Source organism: Rhineura floridana, chromosome 1 (assembly GCF_030035675.1).
Source record: "Rhineura floridana isolate rRhiFlo1 chromosome 1, rRhiFlo1.hap2, whole genome shotgun sequence".
NCBI lineage: Eukaryota > Metazoa > Chordata > Lepidosauria > Squamata > Rhineuridae > Rhineura > Rhineura floridana.
Window position 1 is genome coordinate 112,879,396 of NC_084480.1, and position 21,720 is coordinate 112,901,115.

At 39.5% G+C, this 21,720-nt stretch overlaps 1 protein-coding gene across 16 annotated transcripts in view; it reads right to left on the reverse strand.

The window, feature by feature from the left end:
* The window catches only part of PTPRD (protein tyrosine phosphatase receptor type D), a 2,140,456-nt gene that overhangs the window by 807,451 nt on the left and 1,311,285 nt on the right, over positions 1 to 21,720 (reverse strand). For all 16 annotated transcript variants that reach the window (XM_061629619.1, XM_061629614.1, XM_061629634.1 and 13 more), the window contains one exon: positions 14,088 to 14,127. The gene's annotated coding sequence lies outside the window, so the exon portion shown is untranslated. The remainder of the gene's footprint in view (positions 1 to 14,087; positions 14,128 to 21,720) is intronic.

Below are 21,720 nucleotides of genomic sequence, written 5' to 3' on the forward strand. Positions count from 1 at the left end.
AAATTTAAAGCTTTGGGTAGGTGCCCTCAACTGCTGCAGGAGGGCCTCAAATGAAAAAAAAGGAGGGGTCCCCTGAAAAGCCAGTCTTCTGGTTGTTTTAATTGCTTTTAATATTGTATTATTATATTGCTGTAACCTGCCCTGGGACCTTATGATGAAGGGCGGGTAAGAAATGTAATAAATAAATAAATAAAATTACTGGGCTCCATGAAATTCCTTTGAATAGAAATCTGAGTTTTATAGCACACAATTCCATTTTCTATGTCCTTGTAACAGTTGTAGCTGAAGCTTTAATAAACAAACATATAAATGGATGGATGGTACTTCCCCTTTCCTCGCACAACTGCCTAACTTGCTTGTTACTTTGATGCTTTGTCACTGGAGCTGAGATGCTTTGTCAGCTGGGCTGCCCTCTCGCTCGTAGAGCCTGGGAGTCAACTGGGATACCCCAATTCCTCATAGAGAATGCCCTCCAAACTGGTGTAAGCCAAACTGGGTCACTTTCTGAATTCCCTAGTAATTATGATATCATATTGACCAATATTAACAATATAAGAATTAAACCACTGTTATTTCTCCCTTTATACTAGAACATAAGACGATCCTCAGTATAGCAGCTATAGCTGCACATGCTAATTTGTAAGTAAGTCTGCACAAAGTGGCTATACCAATAAAAGAATGGAACTTTAAATAATTGGCAAAATCACTGTTAAAATATATATTATTAGGCAATGTAATAACCACAGGCTTGATTGTTGGGGCACATTCATTGATATAATGTCTGCAATTATAAAGAGAAAAAAAGAATCCAACAGGAGTATCAACTACAGCAAACAATAAGCCAAAAATTCAAACATGTTATTAAGATACACAGTACCCCTCAGCATGCGAAAAGCCTATCACACTCTTAATTGCTGGTGTCTGTGGCTCCTTAGCTATTTTTTTCTTAAATGCCTTAGAGCTTTTAGTCCACTGAAAATGGAAAACAGTACATTAATGAATGTCCCAATGAAACCACCCTGGTAGCAATCCAAAATCTTGTTGGATTCACAGCTTCAGTTGGTTTTCTGTCTTGGTGTACAATAATTGCATATAAATAGAACCACCAGCATGGTTGTACCTTTGAGTAAATGATTAGGTTTCAAAACTTCAGGCAACAGTGCATAGCCACCTGCTTAGAACTTGGTAAAGTTATGAAGTTATGCTGCCATATAGTGGGCACATATCAGGACTGTCTTTTGGCAACTGTCATTGTTTAAGGATATCAGGCAAAAAATATTTTGTCACGGACGCTTGAATCTGAAAAGATGTATATTAATCTGTAAACTTAATTTTAAATCTCAATGAATGCACTACAATAGACTGACACTTTATATACTTGCAGCTTAAAATATAACATAACTCTTTCTACAATTAGCTACCATCTTTCATAGTATTTCTAATTCCAGCATGATTATAATTCTAGTAACACCTCCCTCTTCAAGTATGATGTTCATATTGTCTTATGCTAAGTTCCTTTAAGTTGCTCATTATGTATATATTAGATGTTTGTATATTTCAAAAGAGTCTTTCAACATTCCACTTTTGCAACTTCTTTTAAATTAAAAAAAATGTTTTTCTGATATTGCTCTTTGTCCACATCTGGATGGTAGGTAATTGGGGCTGAGATTTTGCAAGATGTTGACCAAAGTAATTGCGTAAAAATACTAGCAGTATTTGAATGATTTTTTTTGGTGATTTGAGGGAATTTGAGGTAGGGATGAATGAACTGAGAAAAAAATATCAGTTTTTTTAGGAGGCAGACAAAAGTTTAAATATTTTTGGAGGCAGGGAGAGCTTATCAGTAACGCGAAGTGGAGCAGCATCTGTTTCTTTTACATATATATTTTTTTCTGGCCAGTGATGTCCACTGTCTCCTCCCCTCCCCACAATTGCTTCTGGAATGATGCTAAATCATAACACAGTTCCATTCACACACTGCATTGTGGGAGAAAATGGCTGCCCAGCTGGCCATTGATTGCAGGAGCCGCAGGTGGGGAAATTTCTGTAAAAGAAGGTTTTAAAAAATGATGGTGCCCCTACCTTTACCAGTAAGGGGCCCCTTCCTCCAAAATGTTTTAAACTTTCACTTGCCACCACTGTATGTGGCCAAATAATGTCCTCCCACATTCCTGGCCCATCGGTAGGGTTATGAAAGTTGGAGAACATTCAGCACTGAAAAGTATGATGCACATGTAGTACAACCACCACCTCCTGAAACATCTCATGAAGACTCACTCTTAGGGAAAATATAAGCAAGAATAAGCTGTTGATATCATGCAAGTGAAACTTGGTGCTGTGAAAGTCATCAAAGTACCTGACATTAAGCTTTGCTTCTGTTTGTTGCATCATTACTTATCATTATGACGGCTTGTGCTGAACTCTTAGGATGCCTCTTAATGTTTTTCAGAAAAATTGCTTTTTAACACCAAAAAGGGCAAATGTCTCATCAAGGTCCAAAATGTCAAGGAAATTTACTCTAGTTGGGGCCATCTCGGGCACCAAGCTTTTACTGTAGTTCACTCAAACAAGGCCCTTGACTATATATTTCTAAAATTAACTGCATATAGTGCCCTTCCATTAATTCTTACCTTTTTATTTTAGAAAAAAAGAAAATAATTTCAGGCTCACTTATTTTGTTTATGACACATATTGGCAGAGCTTGGAAGTAATTTGTTACAAGTAACAAACTACTTGTAATTCATTACTTTTTTGAGGAAAGAGTGGGTAATTCCTTTACATTTTGATTGTAATAGAACTAGGAGTAATTTTATTACTCTTGTGAAATAATTGTAATATTTCCAGCATTACTTTTGGGCACTATGTGTGTGGGGGGGAAAGCAGGGAAAGTCTTCTGCTCCTCTGATTTGTGGATGAAAATCATGTGCCTCAAACTGGGCTTCTATGCAGCGTCGCTCTTCTCATGCTCTGTGGGTGGGTAGGAGGCAGAGCTTGGAAAAGTTACTTTTTTGAACTACAGCTCCCATCAGCCTAATCCAGTAGCCATGTTGCCTAGGGCTGATGGGAGTTGTAGTTCAAAAAAGTAACTTTTCCCAGCTCTGGAGGAGGCGATGAGGGAGGAGGTGGAGAGTGAGACGGGGTGGAGTGGAGAAAACAATTGTTTAAAAAAATGGATGGTGGTGGTGAATAATGAAGTGGAGGGAAAAAGGAGCCAGAGAGCAAGAACATGGATAAAGGAGGAGAAGGAGGCAGCAGCAGAATGGAGATAAAGAACTGTGGAGGTGAAAGATGACGTGTGTGTGTGTGTGTGTGTGTGTGTGTGTGTGTGTGTGTGAATACTGTGTTTGCACTTGGCACACAAAGTGGCCTCCACCACCCTCTCTGGCTACTGTGCTGCATTTGCAGTATTTTAAGTTTTTTGCATCTCAGGAAAATGTCTGCTTGCTTGAGTGTCCCTTAGTTGGTGGCAGGGCAGGGTCCAGGAGGTGGTTAAGTGAGAGAGATTATGCTTGCTGGCTGAGTGGGGGAGGTGTTGCACTTGGTTTGACATGCAAAGATCTGAGTAGTGGCCTCTCCCTCCCTCCCCACCTCCCTTACCAGCGGAGAGACCACCATTGCTATCTTACAGATAAAAAGAATTATTCTACTAACTCTGTATATGTCTGTTTATTTTTAATGTTGTTTTAGACTAGTTAAATGTGCAGCAGCCAAGGCCAGCACCTTGTAGGTGTTTTTCTAAAAGTAACTGAAATGTAATAGTAGTGATTACTTTTGAGAAAAAGTAAAGTAATCAGTTACTTTCAGAGCAATTGTAATTGTAACGGTAGTTACTACTTTGGGGGGGGGCATGTAATTGTAACTGTAATTTATTACTTTTTAAAAGTAATCTTCCAAGCTCTGCATATTAGATGGATAGCGTCACCTTGAAACCCACATTTTTTTCTGTGTAAATTGTGCTCTTGTCTAGTTACAATGTTAAGTTACTTTAATGATGAGGGTAGGGTGGACCTGTGCACATGTTCAGCAAAGTAGGTATACTGAATTAACCATAGGGTTGTAAGATTGTGCTCTACCTTGGCAAATTGTAAATGACACCTAAATAGGATACACACAAGAACATTACTATATGTATGTATGCCCAATACTATGCAGAATTTACATTTCAAATCCATAAGTTAAATATCACATGTATCAAGGGTATGCACATAGAAATGTGTGTGTGTGTGCCTCCACCCCATTAGGTGAGTCATGAATATAAGCCTATGCTCCCCTATATTACAGCATACATACTTTTCTAAATTAGTTCATCAACTCAAAGAGATTCAGAACACTTAACAGATTTTTTAATGCAAATCTGTATTGGTGTTTGGTTCCATGTCTTAGAAATCTGCTTTGGAGACTTCCTAGCCTCACAGCCTGATAATCCAGGCACAGGCATTTGTGAATATTATTTATTTATTTAAGCCATTTCTATACCACTTAACATATATAAAACTCTCTAAGCGGTGTACAGAATATAAAGCAACAGCAAATATTATAAAAATATACAATAAAGCCACAATACAAATGCATATATAATACAAATAAATATTACAACAAGTGCCTTGCACTTCTCCACTCAACATCTCTTAACCTCCTGGCTCTCACCCAGGACTCCACGCATTCACCCTGGCTCTCACCCGGGGTCCAACACACACAAATCGCCCCCAAAGTCTCACAAGCTTCACAGGGGATACTAAAAATGGTGAACAGAAGGATGCGGGGGCACCTGGAGACCTGGCCGCCCCTGTGCTAGAAGGCGCCATCGACAAGGACGCCATTCTTGCTGAGGCAGCGTAAGTAGAAGTGCAGGGCGTGGAAGGTGAGCTCCAAGTGGCAGCGTGAGATGAAGCTGGAGTGACCCATGTTGAAATCCACCAAGTCCTGTGAGGAGCCACGGCTCATCGTCACTGACACCCGACGCATCACGAACTCCAGGTCACAGCCCCAAAGATGCACCAGAGGCAGTGCCAATGGTGGGCCTGAGGAGGAGCAGGAGGAGGCCACCGACACTGATGTATTTTATATTTCCTAACTCTTCCATCTCCATCTCCTTGGGCTCACTCAGCTGCTGCTCGCCAGGCTTCTGCTGCTGCTGCTGCATATAATCATACATTGCTGGTGTGCTTCATTTGGCTTGGTAGGTCACAAGTTGTGCAGGCTGGAGCACTTGGTCACCTCGAACAACCAAAGAAAAGCCAGAATCTCTTTCCAACTGCATCAATTTGATCAGTCCCACACAGCTGAGGTGCCACTCAAAGCACAGGAACACGGGGCTTTCAAAATGTGCATGTTCTCATTGTCTCCGCAGATCACAAAGCATCAAGGACCATATACGAAACAATTAAATGAACCTGATCAGAACATTGTATTTATTTATTTAATAATTTTATAAACTTTATATATTTATTTATTCTCAAGTTATTTAAAATATTTATAAACCACTTTAATATTTAAAAATATGAAAGCAGTGTACAAAAGAATAAAAAGTATACAATACATAATAAAACAATACAAACTACAATTCCACAGCTTCACAATGACTAGTGATATATATGGTCAATGTCACTAACAGGACGATGTTTGGGTGAACAAAAACATTTTTAGCCTACATTAAAACCATAAAACTGTTGGCGCATGTCCATAGCAGTTGCCACCACACTAAAGGCTGTACTGGGTAGCTGCAAGGCAGATTTCATTACCATGCAGCACCAGAAGGGGGGGCTCTTCACATGATCTCAGTGACCAATCAGGGCTGTAGGAGATTTTATTTCATTTAATAAATGTGTATTGCTGCCTTCAATAATTATTTTCTGTGTGACAGTATTAAAAATGCAATGTATAAACACAATATGTATAAAATAAATACAGTATGTAGGGTTTGGATAAGGGAAAGCTATTCTGTGTTAAAAATTGCAGTATATAATAGCTCTTCCTAATCCAATCCATGCACATACAGAAGAACAAGTTTGTGCTTGCCTTCCCCACCCTTCTCATATGCTGTTTGCCTGCCCCCTCTCTGATACCTCCAGGTGTTCATGTTGGCTTGTAAGAACATACATGTTTAGGCTGATTTCATGGAGTTGATTTTTTGGATAAAATATAACAATAGACCATGCAGTCAGAATCTGTGTGTGCTGGATTTTATGTAAGCAGGCCACATTCAGACGATAAGCCCCATGTGGAAGTCTGGGGACATTCTCTTCTGAGCATAAAGACCTCACTGATGAAAGGTGTCATCCAGTCTGCCCCAGAGCCTTGGGTTAGGGAATGAGTAAAGTAGTGCTTAGTGGATCTTCAAAAAAACGCATTTCAAAAAGATATGGAATTCTCAATTGTTAGCTATTATATAATGATTGTTTAAACTATATTTTGTTATATAACCATACATGGTGTTTTGCAAACCACAAAAGTCATGTCTCTGTTAATACAAGACTACCTATCTGAATTATCATTTGTGCTGACACTCTTATGGATACTTATCCCTCCTTTGACAGGTACATTAAAAAACTCCCATTCATGCCTCCACAATGATAAATTAGTAATTAGGCATTGTGGATCTGTATAAAACCAAAAAAGTGTTTCCTGTTAAAACTGGTACTCCCTTTGTATCTTAATTTGAATATAATCCATACTCCCTCTGGTAAGGCATTTCTGATTTATCTCTTTCCTGGCAAAATCTGGAGATTTAAATCTTCATGGAAAATGAAAAACATCACAGGCAGCCTTAGCATTCCCTTGTGACTGAGAGAGAATTCTCTTTTGCTGTTGTAGGAGGGAAAATGAGAATCTTATTATATAAGTGATGGTTTTTATAACCTTGTTGGATTTCATGGAGATTCAGTTTTGGAAATGACATCATTACTGCTATGGTAAGGGAAAATACCTACATGCTGGATAAAATAGTGATTCATTATTAGGATGGCAGCAAAATGGAAACGTATTACGTATGTGGAAGCATCCAGAACTAACTTACACATTTTGATAGGATTTCAGTGACTGTGGATAAATGAGTCCTGGAGCTTTTCCTTTTACCAAATGACTGAACTTATTGCTCATCGAGGACAGCAAACAAGGAAAAATTGTATCATAAGTAGCACTTACTTTTTAAAAAACATATGCAATTTGATCATGCCTACAAAATTGCATTTAGAAAGCTCAGTGGTCCCCCCTTAACATTAGGCAGACGCACAATCAAAGGCACTCCACTTTCACCATTTCAATGGCTTTTGATCTCCATAATTAATATCTACTTCCCCCAGAAGTAATGTAAATGTACACATTACTATAAATAAGCAAATTGCCACTGCATACACACACTTTTGGACTTTAGAACCAAAGTGAATATTTTGACCATTTATTTTCCCTTTAATCTTAATCCTGACTGTTTCTCAAATAACTTCTCTTTGGTGGAAAGCACATTGCCCTTCTTTGCTCCATGGTATATTATTTAAATGCTCCCAAGCAACTGTAACTTCACTTTAAATCTGCCAGCAAATTAGCTCTTTTAACTCTCTTCTAATATTTCTCTAGTATTTGTATTTAACCTGAAACTGGAAAGTGAGATAAATATCGGATCATACTTTGATAACATGTTCTTTTAATACAGCGAAGCCATTAATACCAGGGGTGGGGGGGATATAATGCACTTTGTGCAGTAGACACGAGATAAGTACAACCACTGGAAATAACATGGGCCAGAACAACAATGCCAGTCGTCACATAGTCCCATATTAGTTAAAGAAGAAACAAGACAGAGATAGAGTTTACTGATCTGATATCAAATTGACAAACAGTTCAAAATCAAAATGTTATCAATTCCTTTATTCAGCAATATGCATAAACCAGATATATCTAAAGGTGATCTGATAAATGATAGTTAGCCAAGTTATTTTTTTTTCATTGAGAGAATATAATGCTTAGTAGATGATGGCTTTAACGGCTATTAGACCACTTAGAATTTTTGTAAATTAGCAGAGTTTAGCTTAGTGTAGCTTGCACAGCAGTCTGTGCTGCATGGGTGCAATTTTACCTGACAAAAATCATAAGAACATAAGAAGAGCCTGCTGGATCAGGCCAGTGGCCCATCTAGTCCAGCATCCTGTTCTCACAGTGGCCAACCAGGTGCCTGGGGGAAGCCCGCAAGCAGGACCTGAGTGCAAGAACACTCTCCCCTCCTGAGGCTTCCGGCAACTGGTTTTCAGAAACATACTGCCTCTGACTAGGCTGGCAGAGCACAGCCATCATGGCTAGTAGCCATTGATAGCCCTGTCCTCCATGAATTTGTCTAATCTTCTTTTAAAGCCAATCAAGCTAGTGGCCATTACTGCGTCTTGTGGGAGCAAATAAAATCGGAGCTTTTAGTTTGCTTTAAATCACCCAGACTTAGGTTCAAAATAAGAAAACACTACTTTATTAATAGAATACATACTGGAAAGGAAAGGTGTTACTTCTATTTAGCTAACTAAGTTGGAGGCTGCAATGGCCAGGCCTGGACATTGCTCCTCATGCTAGAGAGAGGAGACAAAGAGAACATGGCTGTTTCCCCTCTGGTGGTCTGCGGAGAAGAGAGAAACAGGAAGGTGAGTCAAAGGTGTGAATAGCTCCCAGAGACATATTAGTTTACACGGAAGGAAGACAGACAGAAAAAATGAGCACAGGACAGCAGCAGCCTAGCCAAGAGGACTATCTCTCTGTCTCTCTGCGATACAAAGAGGACCAAATGGGAGTTGCTCTTGTCACACTTCTAACAGTAGAAAAGAGAATATAGAGCTTCTGAGGGAGAATCCTCAGGTGTTTCTCTACATTTTGTATTCAGTATTGAACACTAAACTTGGTATACAGAAATGACTCCCCTCAGAAAACAAAGTATCATATAACACGAGTAGAGCTATGCACAAATTTGTGGACAGAAAAATGGGTGGACCATTTCACTGAATTTCTCCAGAAGGAGGAGAAATTCTCCAGCATTTTTGGTGGGGTGAGCCTTGACCTTAGCAGTGGCAGTAGCACAGCTTTCTTTTTTTTCCCTACAGAGTTTTGCTGTTGTTGTTGTTGTTGCTGCTGTCTCTGTAAGAGGCAGCAAGAGCTTTAACAATAACTGTGTTAGCAGCCTGGCTACCATTTTTCATCCTCCACCTTGATGACCCTGATCTAGTGTTGTTCCAGGGCATTGGTGGGGAATAGTTGCTAGGAGAGAGTATCTGGAGAAAATTCTACAAAATTGCCTTTTTCTAGAGCAGGTAAGAAGGAAAATCTTAGAAAATTTCTCAGGGGAAAAAAGTAGAGTAGGCAGCACATTTATCCTCTGCATCAAAACACCTGATTTCCTTTAAGGCTGAACATAGAGGTACTGAGGTCTGCTCAGATCCACCACAGACTGACAACATCATATCTTTTCAAAAACAACTGAGTGAATTAGATGGCACACAGGAGTTCAAATCAATATGGGTTTTAGGCAGAGCTTGGAAAAGTTACTTTTTTGAACTACAACTCCCATCAGCCCAATCCAGTGGCCATGCTGGCTGGGGCTGATGGGAGTTGTAGTTCAAAAAAGTAACTTTTCCATGCTCTTAGGTACAACTAAACTATCCCGGGAATTGGATGCAAAGGTGATATATATAATATAGCTTATTGCTATAGGGCGGTCTAAAAATGTAATAAAATAAAATAAATAAAATAAATAAATGTTCATAATTAGTAATACAGTTATTAGAGTCTGCCACTGTCTGCAAAATGTAATTAGAGACTTCCTTTCTTTCAAACACACATAGAAGACAAACTATAGAAAAAACCCCAGCAGACTCACCTCTCTATACATCCATTCTCTCTAATCATATGTCTAGATTGTCTTTCACTGGATATCAGAACTATGTGTTTCAAATATTTTAAGAGCCTGTGAATTATATGTACTTCAACATAGATTATGTGGAAAGGATTTTCTTGTTTTAAAGTGTAGGGATGTCTGGCCATCAGCTGAAATGGTCACATGGTCTCATCCCAGTTAAATAGATTGTGGATAACAATCAAAGGTCTATTTATTATTTTGCTGCTCGTATCATTAATCAATTTTACTGCATCAGGATTTGTTTGTCTGCTCACATTATAAAAGCCCCTTTAAATAACTCTCTGTTCTACTTTGTTTATGCAGCTGCCAGTTGTAAATGGATGAAAGTTGAGAACTGCTTGTTCAACATTCTACCATCGGAAGATCAACTGGCTATTTTAAATATTAAAATTGTCTTGGATTTTGAATATCAGTATTTAGCATGGAAACAGCTCAAATGAAATGTTTAACATTTTTAGCTTCAAAGGTATTTCAAAGCATTGCAACTTCTTTGTTAAACTTGGCAATGAGGCCAGTTTACATTATATTTGGCTCAATGCTAGCCTCCAGTGAATCATTCTATGTGTTCTGACTTTGAGAATTATCATGAAAGACTTAGCAGTTTGTGTCCTGTTATAATTAGCCATAAAACATTCAGAAAAATGTTCATGCCTCCTGAGGTCACAGCTCCTTCCAATAGTATCTCCTATTCACACCTTCTCAAAATCCTTTCTCATTCCTCATGTACTCAACCTCCCTTACCTATTGGCCAAAGGATTATCTAGGTTGACCAAATAAAGCTTGCCTGGACGTGTATTGGCATGTCTTTACTATTTCTTCATTTGAGTCCTTGACTGTGGAGACAAGGGAAGTGACAGTTGTGTGTACATTATGGTGAAGGCCATTACGTATATTTGTGGTGTAATCATAGAGCAAGAATGAAGATGCAGTGAGCAGAGGAAGAGATGTGAAAAGTAGGGTCAAGGGTAATATGCATATAATTCTCAAGAGCCAAATGTCAGAAGATTGCTTTACCTTGGGATTCCCATGTTGTATCTCTCATTCAATGTCCTTTCCATATGTTGTGCATCTCTACTCACATTCCTCTCTTGAATCTTTACAATGTGGCTTCTACTCACCAAAACTGTCTTCAAAAGTAAAGCCAAATCAAAAGATTTCTACTCCTTGACCCCTGTATTGTTTGTAACAGAGCAGGTCCCCCTCTCTTGCTTGTCTCCCTTCACGTTTAAAGTTCATGTGGTTGTCTTCAGCATCTTCAGTGGGATTTTCTGATTTTTTTTTGCCCCAATGTGCATCACTTTACACATTTACACTGAACCACTTTTGCCATTTTGTTACTTATTCACCCAGTTTAGAGATAGGCTTTTGCAGTTCCTTACATTTCCTTTTTGTTTTTATTACATGAATAATTTGACATCATCCACAAACTTGGCCATGAAGATCATTTATGAACAATTTAAAACCAGTCCCAATACAGATCTTTGGGGAAAACCATTTATTATATGTCTCCCTGTGAGAACTGTCCATGGGGATTAGCAGCCTCTTTCTCTACACATTCATCCTGGGTGACCACATCACACCATGAATAGCAAATATTCTAACCTAGCTGGACCCAGAGACGATGGAGGATTCACAGCTAATATTCATATTAATAATTCCCCTCAACCATATGGAGCACAATTAAATCTGATACATGAGGAATAATATTCTCTTTGTGTATTCATGATGGGCCCACCATCATGACATCTGATAGAAACCAAAACACTTTTGGTGCTACACTAAAACATCTCCAGCCATAAAACCACAAACTTCAAGCTTGCCTCCAGAACATAAAATCTCAGAGTGACTACCATCAATTAGGAGCAATTAAATCACATTGATAATAAGGCCATTAATTACCTATATTGTAAATTATTAAGTGCTTCCACTTAGTCAGACAATTGTTTGTATAAACATTGAAAAACATTTCCAAGTTGACAATTCCTTATTATGTTCAGATACACACCAAATATCTTCCCATGTCTAAGAGATTTAACTTGTTCTATAGCTGAAATTAATCATATCTCTTTCATGTATTCAGATATATTGAGGAATGTACCATCTTCTTATATTCTAAAATAGTTAATTTTTCTCTGACAGTTGTGATAAGCAGCAATTGAGGTAGGAATGTTTCATGAATTTGTGATCTTCAAAGGAAAATTGGTATAAATATTTTTGCATTTTAGCATCAAATCAGTCTTCTCCTGGGAGAGGCTCACTAATGCTTGCATCCCCAGATAAGCCTTGTAAGATCCAGGTAACTAACAGAGCAATCCAAATGAGGGGAACAGCAGGAGGGAGGGCAGGCAGAGAAGGAGCCGGCGGAAAGCTCCACAGCATCCACTCCCTGTTCAGTAGCTGCCAGGCCAGCTGAATGCCAGCTGAGTTAGAAGCCACTTGCAGGAGCCAGCAAAGCAAAAGCCAGATCTTGAGAATACCTCTGCTGGGGAGTAAGCACTCCCCATTAACCACCATGGAAATTATTTTACTCCACTTGCCTATTTTACCAGGCTCGGGACACACGGGAGCACTCCAAACGCAAGGAGGATGGCGTGTAAGTCCCCCCCCCGGCTCCTCCTCCAGCACACTCCTGGAATGCCCCATTTTGGGACCTTCTGCCGGCTTCCGCTGGGATGGCCATCCCAGTGGATCCCTGGGTGAGCTGGCAGGCTCCTGGTGGCACCATGGCTCAGTCACGATGAGGGGCTTCTGCCGGCAGAGCCTGGCAGCACCGGGAGCCTACCGGCCCAGCCAGGGGTCCGCAACATCCCACTCCCCCCAGCCTGGAGCAAATACAAGTTGGATTGCACCCTAAGCGAGGTACCTCAGCTCTGCATCAAGTAGGTTGCATCAGTGCATTATATTTATGCTATATATCAGGACTTTAGACCTGTTATGCTTTAAGATATGTAATGCCTTAAGTGCTTTTATTTTTATTCTATGATGATTAACTTTTATTATTTCTTATGGAATGTTTAAATAGTTTTATAAGTAAAGGAAACTTATTTAACTGATTTTATCTGTCTGAACACTGGCTCCCAAATCCTGTATTTCCTGTGTGCTAATATGGGAGGGTAACTCTCTCCCCTTTGACGTGGCGTCTGTGTCAGGGAAAGCTAAGGTGCAGCTTAACTGCCAGGCTCACAGCCTGCTACATAGACAGCATGCTCAGGCTTCTACCCTGAACAGAGCAAATCTGTCACACATGGCTTTCAGAACCACCTCTATGCTGATGTTACCCAGCTTTATCTCTTAATCTCAGAATTTTTCCATTCAAGCCAACCCCACATATCCAACTCACTGTCTGATATTTTTGCTGGGACATTTCACCATATTCTTAAACCTAATATATCCAAGACCAAACTTCCCACATCTCCTTCAGAGATTACTTCTCCTGGTATACTATTTCCATTGACAACATCACCATGCACTCTTACTGAAAGCCCTGATTTGGGAGTTCAAAACCTGCTTGCAATTAGAACTATGTGATGGAAAACAGTGATAAGCATCCTAGCTCTGCCCCCTTCACTATTGGCCCCATCATCCTCTACAAGTTGGAGGGCTGAATGTCTGCAGCAGGGAAACTGTCTCTACTCATGGATGCTTACCACACGATTTGGAAGTTAGAATCTTCATTTTACAGGCTTCTTAACCATATGGGAAGCCTGCATAAAGTAAAGAAGGCTTCCCACTGCAGATGTTCACCTTCCCAATATGTGGAAGGCAACGAAGCCCATAGCAGGGATGCATCAGATGAGGCAGGGCCAATGGGATCACCCCTGCTGTCCTCCTCATCATAGGAGTCTTAAACATCTGAAGAGGGCTAATGCTTTGTCTTTGTCTTTGACACCAATTTTACTTGGCAAATGAACTACAATATATTATTGTGAGCAGGTTCAGCAAAGAATAACATGCAAAGTATATGCAGCCAATAAAGTATCTCAAAAGTGATTCCTGCCATTCTACAAATGCAAAAAAAGTTTCCAGATATAATATCATGAGGAAAAAAAATGTAAACTGCAAAGCAGTTTCTTTTGACTTTCTATTTCAGCTCAACAGTAAGATTTTGACTTCATTTCTTGCTTGCCTGACAACTCCCACTTTGAGACTAAGCATATTTTTTTCTTCAACACTAAAAAATAAAGCAGGTGTAAAATCTTACTTTGGTGTTCTTAGTTTCTGGTGTTGTACAGACCTCTCACCTAAAGAAAAGAAAAGAAAAAAGTTGAAAGCAAAGTTTCAGAAACTGTATTTTTATTATTCCAGTTTCAAAACAAGTTCATTTCTTCTTTATTTTATCCAATGAAATCCCAAATGTTAAGACATTAAATACATGAAAGAATGATATCGAGATATGACAGCAATAGATATAAGCTGATAGTTCAGTTTATTGAGAGAAAAACTGTTTTGTTCCTTTTCATTTCTGAATTATACAATCCCTTGAGTGATTGGGGTTTTGTTTTGCTTTTTGTAATTCTGATGCATTAAAGACAGCATATAAGTAATTTGTTTAGTTTTGAGAGATTCAATCTATTATCCTATTATCTAGCAGGAAAAAAATGTTACATATGTGGTGTATCCTGTTCAGTAAAGCTCTAGGCCAAGTTGTTACTAGCAGAAAAAGCAATTGGAGGTCTTGCTTTTACAAGCAATAGCATCTATTTTGATGTCTCTTAGAGATACGGGCATAGTGACTAGTAAAAGTGAACTTGGAACTCCATCCTACCAAAGAGACTCCATCCATTTTAGAATGTCTGGTGATTTGTTGGGTCTGGATTCTTAAGCCCTTGTCTATTCTTTTCCTAAATCTTCCAAAGTTAATTTCCCCCAAGGCCTGATGTTTATATTGCCCTCTCTAGGACACAGACTGAACCCTGCTTGAGCTGTCCTCTGTGACATTAGAGCATCTCACCCAATCACTATCATAAGTTTCACCATCCTGGTGCCCACGCAAAGCTCACATAGTGCCCACATAGTGTATTACAGTATAAATTCTAAGATGACGTAGCAACAATAAATATTTATATGATGATAGAGTTGTTTTGCTGTACAGCAAGATACATAAAACTCTCAGTGGTTTGATATACTTATATATTATGTTTATATTTACATTACTGTTCTGAAGTAGTGCGGTCTATTTTCAGTTTTAAACTATAAAACAGATAAGAGAAATTAACTATAACAAAGGAATTGCTCCAGTTGCTCAGAGTGGTTATTTTGCACTGGGAAATTAATTGACTACATTTGTATTTAAAGCAGTAAGGGAACAAATTAGACTACAGGTAAGGCAACGTGCTTTGTGAAAGACTCTGACATGCTTTTGGTAAAGACTTTGAAAGCATGATATTCTGTTTTGGGTTGGTATTACTAGACACCAAAATGGCAACCAGTGGTGTAGATGCTGACATATTATTGCTAAGGATTGAGGCATCTGTCAGGTGCAAATCACTTGCATTAACCTGCCAAAAAATATAAATATGGTGATAGCAACAGACTGTTAAGATGAACGTCTTCTGGAAAATATTTTATTGGGCTTTCCTCCCCTCTTTCAATTGCATTCAGGCAATGGCAAAGCTATTGGAATGTTTGTTGCTGTTTTCTTTTGTGCAACTGCTAAATTGCCTTTTTTAAAAATGTGTTTTTAAATTTGTATATTTGTTTTTAATGTTTTAATTGTTGTAAACCGCCCAGAGAGCTTCGGCTATGGAGCGGTATAGAAATGCAATAAATAAATAAACAAACAAACTGGTCCAGTCATTTATTTCATATTCTACTCTACAATGCCCTTTGTGCCCCCCAACTAAAATGGGGGTGCCTGCCTCAGTAATGAGGGCATAATTAAACATGTTATGCTTCAGAGAAAGGGAATTCATACAGTTTATCCTGGAAGATCAAAAAGACCAGAAGCAGCAGAGACCCATATATTTTGATTGGGCTTATCTGCTGGCCCTAATTTATGCTTGTCACGGATCTCCAGTGGGATAGCTTGTATCATGATGAACTTCAGACCTGGCTGAAAGAAGAAAAAAGTCTCTCTTGCCGTTTCTTTCTTTTCCAAAGGACAGTGTGACATGGCAGACTCTCCTTCCATCCAGTAGAAAAATTGCTCTTTCGGAACATTTCTGCCAACTTCCATGAACCTGGGGTCACCTCCCCCTTCTTCAGAGGATGAGGCTGGGAATTTGGGGTGGGAGAGGGAATTGCCCTCAGTGTACACCACAGATGTACAGAACAAACTAGAAGCACATATACAAGAGGAGTCCATTTGTGCCAGTACCCGTCCAGTCTGAGGACATCGTGTTTCCTCTTGTGACTCAGGGGACTACATCTCAGAAGCCCTAATGGAACCACAGTCTCCTCTGCTTCAGTGAGTCAATGGAAGCTAAAGCAGACTGGGCCTCTTTAAATGAAGAGGCTCCTGTCACTGAAAGTAGACCTAGTAAATGAGATAGAGCTGCAGTCCCTACTTGAGGTACAGTTTGAAGATGACTGGTGCTGAAGCAACATCTGAGCCCTACATGGAGCAGTCCAGGGTACCAATGAAGCATCACCTTGCCTCTGTACTACTGAAGCCATTATTCAAAACAAGCAAATGATTAATGGAGAGGCCTTTCTTCCCCTCTGCTGAGTCAGGGGAGGGAAGGAACTTTCTCATCTTAAATTTAAAAGACAATCCTCATGAGACGATTTGTAGCTACTTGCTCAGGAGAACATATTTTATCTACACATTAAGCCTAGTGCTCAAAGGGAGTGTGAAGAACTCCAAAAGGATTTCTTCCAATTGGCTGAATGGGCTTTCAAATGGCAAATGAGCTTTACCATACGCATGTGTAAAGGGGTGCACACTGAGGCAAAAAATCCTAATGTCACATATTCACTGATGGGGTCTGAGCTGACCAGTGATTGTTCCTGGTGGAAAGCTCAATGGAAATGTTGGGCCACCAGCTGCCAGCTGTGAAAAATGTGAATTCCATGTTATGGATTCATTTCAAAAGTAACTGAAAATAAAACTGCCAATATTATATTGTGTTTATGCCTCTGTGGTGTGACCACATTTGGAATACCTTGTATAGTTTGCCCCCTCTCAAAAAGGGCATTGTAGCAGTAGAAAAGAGTAATAAAACATCATCATCATTATTGCTGTTATTTAAAGTCATTTATAATCTGCTTAATTTGTAAACATCTCTAAGTGGTATACACTTGTTTTATTGTTCAAAAACAATGAACTATCACTAAAACAAAAACACAACATAAAACCAGGAAAATAGTGGCACATACAAACAACTAAAAACAGGAATTCAAGCAAATAAAAAATGGTCTGATCTTATGGATCAGGCAGTGGCAGCTGGTGGCTCCATTCCATTGGGCAGTGGATCTAGTTTGCGTTTTAGTTTAGCTTCAGCACCTTGGACAGCTCCTTGAAACTTTGGACTAAAACCTAGAGTGGATTCCACTGCCCCACTGACATGGAGCCACCAGATGCCACTGTAGTCAGGGAAAGCCTGAGCAAAAAGGTATGTCTTCACAAGACGTCTGAAACAACTGATGGTTGCCACTTCATATATGAGAAAGGGAATGGTATTTCACAGTACATGGGCAACAGCAGAAAATGCTCATTTTCAGGTCACCACGCCCTATGATATTCTGTAGGGCACAGTGCCATGAGTAGAATTTCCCTGGATGATCTTAGTAATCTTACAGGTCTATACAGGAGCAGGCAGTCTTGCAGGTAACTTGGGGACTACAGCAACTCCACTGCAAGAAAAATAACAATGTTTGGGGGTTTTTCATTCAGAATAAAAGGTGAGAGAGGTTTAAAACACTATACATGAGGTGGAGAAAGAGTGGTGTTTTTCCCCCTGGGATTTTTCAATGAAGCTGATGGTGTGAGGTTCAGAACAGACAGAAAAAAGTGCTTCCCTCACCCTTTTGGCTCCTTCCCATGTCAATCCTTTGGAAGCTGGGGATGACACTATTCATAGTACTTTGGTTGAAAGGTATGGCTTGTGTTGAATCAATTAGAATTATGTGTGATGTCAAAATCATAGAAACAAGACAAGACACAAGCACAGGCAATATGCAGGCAAGGAGAGTCTGTAACAGGCAGCAGAGTCCTTAGCTGCTTGGACCAAAGAAGAACATCTGACCCAGATGTGAATAGACCTTGTCACATGATTACTCTGGCCTATTCAATGTAGGCATGGCCTTATATGTCTGGGTGATCTCCCTACAGTTCCTCCCTCTGGTCAGAGGAGGAATGCACAGGCTGAGTCACTGCCAAGCTTAGGACAACAGAGATGTTGTGAAAGATAATGGACTTCTCTTATTATAATGATGGACAGTTGGACATGGTCACCAATCCAACTTCTTCCCAGCAGAGAGCTATTAAAGGAAAAGGCACACCTTTCAAGGTTCATCGCTAGAAATCTGTCACTGAGTTGCTGAGAATGATGGTACGGCATGCTTTATTTTTCACTATGTTCAAGACACATCTCTTGATGACTACAAGTTAAATCTCATCCAGCCGTGGGGAACCTTTGGCCCTCCAGATGCTGCTGAACTGCAACTTCCATCTTCCCTGGCCACTCTATTGCTTGCTGGGGCTGATGGGAGTTGTAATTTTTTAAAAAACTTTTAAAGGTTGTTTTGTTTTAATGTATTTTAAGGTCTTTTAATGATATTTTAAAGTGTTTTTAGCATTTCTGTTTGCTGCCCTGGGCTCCTGCTGGGAGGAAGGGCAGGATATAAATCAAATAATAAATAAGTAAATAAACAATTCATCAACATCTGGAGGGCCAAATATTCCCCACACCTGTCTTAAAGGGGCACATGGATACGGACAATCCTGTCTTGCTGGAGACTGGATTAGTGTTTCCCATTCAGCTATGCATTTTTGTGATTTGTTAAGTTATTGTTAGAGATCTGTTAACCCTTTATGCAACAGAGATTAGAAAATCATATTCTTTGTTATATTTCATTTTGGACTCCTTTAATCTTCTTCCCCTTCTCTTGTACTCTAAGACACATTCCCTCTGGCAGAACTAAAATATGCTTCATGTGAAATAGTGAAACATATACTCTGAATGCAACCGAGCAGACATCCTCTTAATTACCGTGTGTCACAATCATAACAGGCATTCTTCCAAAGGCAATAGTTAGAATGCTAGTGTGGCTGCCTTTGGGGCAATTTGCATAGTATTACCTATAAGTCTTTGCGCTATGATTTTGCCTATGCAACCTGTCTCTCTTAGTCACTGTAAAAAATAAAATAAAAATAAAATAGAAAGCTCACCAGTTGCAGATCGAACTACATAGGCACTGGCATGCATGCACTTTTTTTTGTTTTAACTTGTAGAAAGAAAATGTGATTGCAGTCTCACTCAGAGCACACCATATGTGCATCCTGATGATATAGTAAAAGCTTGTAATGTTGCAGTCATACACAAACATTACACACAGGACAGGGATTTCATGATTCGCAAGTATATGCTGTCAACAGCTGTAATAGCGAGAAGGTGTACAATTGTGCAGACATTTGATGAAAGAGCTGCAATAATGTGCATGTGGCTGATGGAAGAACTCTCTCCTTTGAAGTCTTCCTTGGCTGCACTCCACTATCGCTTGCAGTTTCCAGTTGCCTGCACTGCCGCTGAGTTCTTGCTGGGGACATGGCAAAAGCCACTGGAGACTCAGATCTCTCCAAAACACCTGCCTCAAGTTTCACACCAAACTCAGAGTAAGAGTTGAAGTTCCAAGGGTGATGAGAGCCCATGGCTGCTCTTCTGTCATGGAGGCTTATGTCTGTAAACTTAGCTTTGACTGACACATTGTTTCCTCCGTGCACCCCAACCTATTTTCTGGCTCACTAAGCTTATAAAACTCTGCCTAAATTCTCCCTCTCAGCCTGTTCTATAATCCTGTGAACACTTTGTCTTCCTGTTCATTCCTTCAACCAGCAAATGCCAGCTGTTGGGTTGTGGAAACAATTTTATTTACATTCAGGGTGGCAGAGGATGTTGATGTTCAGGAAGCTGTGAAAACTGCAAGATGTTGTGGCTGCACAGAAGTGTTCTGAGTGAGGCTGTTTGACTTAGGCAGAGAAAGTATTAGGGATTCCGTCAATCAGCATGCAGTCAAACTCCCTTTAGATCTGTTCAGTGAGGAGAAATGAAACTAGTTACACACACAGTCTGTGGAGCTAATCCAGTTTTGATTGTTATGCTTATGCTTTAAAGGGGTCCTGCTGAGAACCTAAAATAATGGGAATGAAAATAAATTTAATATTCTTAATATAGTATGCCATACTGAAACCAGTACATTTTAGCCCTGTTTTCTTTAAAGACGAAAGAAAAAAATCCCAGTGCACACAACCTTTCAAGATTTCTCTCCACAATTATTTTGTTATCTTCTTGTTTTTATTTTTTTCTTTCTTTAAAGAGAAAACAAAATTTATTTTTTAATCATAAGTGGTGCCTTTTAAAATGACATGTAATTTCTAAACACTTAGGCAAAGTAGTGTCTAATTAAAATATTTAGATATTCCAGCAAAGGAGCAATGCACACGAATACAGCTTCTGTGTGTTCCATTCACTTGCTGGATTGGGAACAACTTATACAGATTTGGTGGAGTTGCACACAAAGATATGTGTCCCCATCTCTCCATCACAATTCACATCCAGAAATGTAGCATCCAATGAAGCTCCCATTCAGGACTATACAGAGTTTGTGTATAGACATGGGTTTTACCGCACATTGTAATGAGCATCTCCAACTTCTGGCTGAATCTGGAACCCTCCACTGCAAGAGTGGATTCAGCCAGTAGTTGGAGATGCAGGTTACACTGCACACTAAAATACATGGCCACATGCATACACACTCATTAGTTCTAAATGAGAGCTGCTTTGGATGTTACACTATTGGTTACCTCTTGACAAGACACATCAGTGGTTGGACTTTGGACCCAACAAGACCTCTCCTAAGAGGAAGAGTAGGATCTGGTGGAGGTCCTGAACACATTCATAAATGGTAGGGTGTCAACCCTCCCTGAATAAGTCAGAAATGGTCTCTCAGATACCCCAAAAAGTGCAACAGCAAGAAAGCCAATGTCCTTCATCAGGAGGATCCAGACCCTCTGCCATCCTCTCCCCACTCCCAGACCTCAGGAGAAGCAGCAACAAGAAGTTTATGACAGAGCTCAGAGTCCAAGACCTCTCCTCTATCTGGTCTACTTGGGAAGAGAAGGCGAGCTCCACATGTGCTCCAGATCAGAGCCTTGATATAATCTAGGAAGAGATGAGGTTCACTATAAAACGGGGATAGGGAACCTATGGCCTTTCAAAAATGGTTGGGCTCCAACTTCCATGAGATGGAAGAATCAGTCAATTTTGTTTCTTTTAGTTTCTCATTTTCCCAGTCTTAAATTCAGTCTCCAGGTTTCTCCAGCAATTTGTGAATTTCAAAAAAAAAAAAAAATCCTCATGAAAATCTTCAGCATTTTAGTGCTAACATTTCTGTATGCAGTTTTGATTATTGCACGTATTTTTGCAAGCATTTTTCCTAATATAATGCTTTTGATGTTTTTTCATTAATATATTCATTTTTATGCAAATTTTCCCGACATATGTGTTTTATAAAGATTATTTGATTGGAGAAGTGCATCACAAAAATTCAGATATGTGTGAATTTTGAAGGATGGCTGTGTTTCAGTTCTCATATTGTTTCGGAAAGTGAGAATTTGATAAATTCAGCTTTAAATGAGAATTGAATTGAACTGAATTTCTCCTCCATCTCTAACT